Source organism: Anopheles cruzii, chromosome 2, assembly GCF_943734635.1.
Source record: "Anopheles cruzii chromosome 2, idAnoCruzAS_RS32_06, whole genome shotgun sequence".
In the NCBI taxonomy this organism is placed as follows: domain Eukaryota; kingdom Metazoa; phylum Arthropoda; class Insecta; order Diptera; family Culicidae; genus Anopheles; species Anopheles cruzii.
The window spans coordinates 6,906,823-6,909,103 of record NC_069144.1 but is presented as its reverse complement, the minus strand read 5'-3'; the positions used below and the strand labels follow the sequence as shown (position 1 = coordinate 6,909,103).

At 47.5% G+C, this 2,281-nt stretch overlaps 1 protein-coding gene across 1 annotated transcript in view; it reads right to left on the bottom strand.

Annotated features, from left to right (window-relative positions):
* LOC128277107 (protein enabled) overlaps nt 1-2,281 on the bottom strand; it is a 20,966-nt gene that overhangs the window by 1,426 nt on the left and 17,259 nt on the right. The gene's annotated exons all lie outside the window — the stretch shown is intronic.

Here is a 2,281-nt window from a genome sequence, read left to right as displayed (position 1 = left end):
GAACGCAAACTTTCCCATTTCCTTCATTTTTACCGTGCCCTCTCCCACGTGGCCTTATCGGGCGGCGAATTGGTGAACCAAAATTCTGTTTCATCCAGCTTTTCCATTGCGATAGAATTTATAACGACGGTTTCGAAAGATACTTACGATCTTTAGACGATCGTATCTCGAGTCACGATTATCGTTAGAACTAATACACTACCTACTAGTTTCATTGTGAATGTCCTTATTTGTAAGAATGGCGATGTTTATTAAGTGGACCGACCAGCAACGCTCTGACACTTTCAGAACACGTAACCGTCGGATCTCTACAGGACCTCTACTGTTTGAAATATTTACTTTTATCATATACTTTAGTTCGGTTTTGATTTTGACTAATTCTGACTCCGATTTTACGCTGCCAGGACGATCATCATCCGGTATGGCGTCGATGATGGACGAAATGGCAAAGACGCTTGCCCGACGACGAGCTCAAGCCGAGAAGAAGGAGGTAAGTGGACAGGCCTCAAAGCTCTTAGGGTCACTAATCCATCCGTGTTCTTTTAACTCTCTGCCACAGCCGGACTCCAACGATGACGCCGGCGCGTCCGGGTCACGCCAGCGAGCTTGGGAGAAGTCGAGCACACTACCGCACAAACTGGGCAGCAGTAGTTCCAGTGGAGGCGCAGGCGGTAGTACGGGTGGCGGTCAGGGGGGCACCAGTAGCTTGAGTGGCTCCGAATCACCGAAGCCAGCACGGAAACGGTTTGGCAGTGCCAGCGAGGAAACGATATTGAAGGTTCGTTCCGAAGGCCTGCTGAATGGGTGGTTGGCCGTATTTTAGGATTGTGCCCCTTAAATTCGGCTCTCTCTTTCTCTCAACAGCAGATCAATGGTGGTGATAGTTTCTCGCTGCCGACGGCCCTCGAGCTCGAGAATCTGAAGGAGGACATTCTGCGCGAAATGCGCAGCGAAATTGCGAAAGCGAAACAAGAAATCATAAAAGCTATCAGAGTGGAATTCAACAACCGTAGGTAAATGGGGGCCGCCTTCATCACTCTCGGGGCTCTCGGCGCTTTTGCAGCAGCAGCGCGGCGGACGCTGTGGATAGGAAGAAGCTATTGCTACATTTACACTATAACTACTACTGCTACACTACACAACTACTATAACTTCTACTGCTAAGCACCGCCAGAAGCATCATAGAGGCCATGTATGGGGCCGAGCCGGCCTCGGGACCGCGGGATACGTTAATTGCGGACGGTTCGGCACACGACGCGAGACACGACGGCGTGTAAGACACAGTTGGTCGCATCGTGAAAAGTGAAGCTTATCAGCTACCGAGCGGGCGCCGAGTTCCCCCCGGGGCGCTAATAGTATTTACAAGATATTACACGAGGCGAGGGTGGCGCACTGAGTTTAGAATTCATTTTATTCTATTGTTTTTGATCGATGAATTATATTTTTCTTTTAATCCGTTTGTTGCGTTTCTTTTTACTGATTAGCTTCGCGTACGATCGACTACGGGTCACACACTGGGAAAACCCGGTTTCGTCTCTCTTTTTCCTTTTGAAGAATTCTTTTTGCTGCCTTTATCATAATATTCGAACTAAGCCAGGCTCGCTCTGAGGGACGCGCGGCCAAAGCGGAAGCGGATGCGTTTTGGTGAAGTTAGGAATGCACACTGAAATATCGATCGACGCCCGAGTAGAGTAGGAAGATTCAGATTCGGTTACCGTGTGTGTCCGGTCAGAGTGTGATGGTGCGCGTTGCCGACGACATTAGCTTAATATTAGGACCGTTGGAGCCTGTTTGTTGTACCGACGCATGAGACACGAATCGGCGTGATGAAGTGGTTTTGGTAGGCCGAATTTGCTTCATCCCAATCGTGGCCAAAGTATTCTTTTGAGAAACCGGTCACAGGATCGGTTGGTTTCTGGTGGCTTCTTTTGTTTTCATGACGCTGAAATGTTTGTTTTGCTATGGAACCCCTTAGTGCGAGATTAAAAACTGTTTTAGTTCAGTTTTACCATGTCATTATACGATGCTCTTTTCAATTCTGGCTTCAGGCTTTGTTACTGACGAATTTTATTGATCACCGGAGCGTGGATCGCGGATTGTAATATAGAGTGGAGTGTATGCTGGAAAATGAATGGGAGTAAAAGCAAGGTTCAGGATTTACTAAATAGAAAAAGAAACCATTATGAATTACATTTTGTTGTTCTTTTGGCGAACCTTGTCCAAAACAATCGTCTCTGAAATGTTCCGGACGATGTTCAGGAAAACGATTACCCATTGTCGT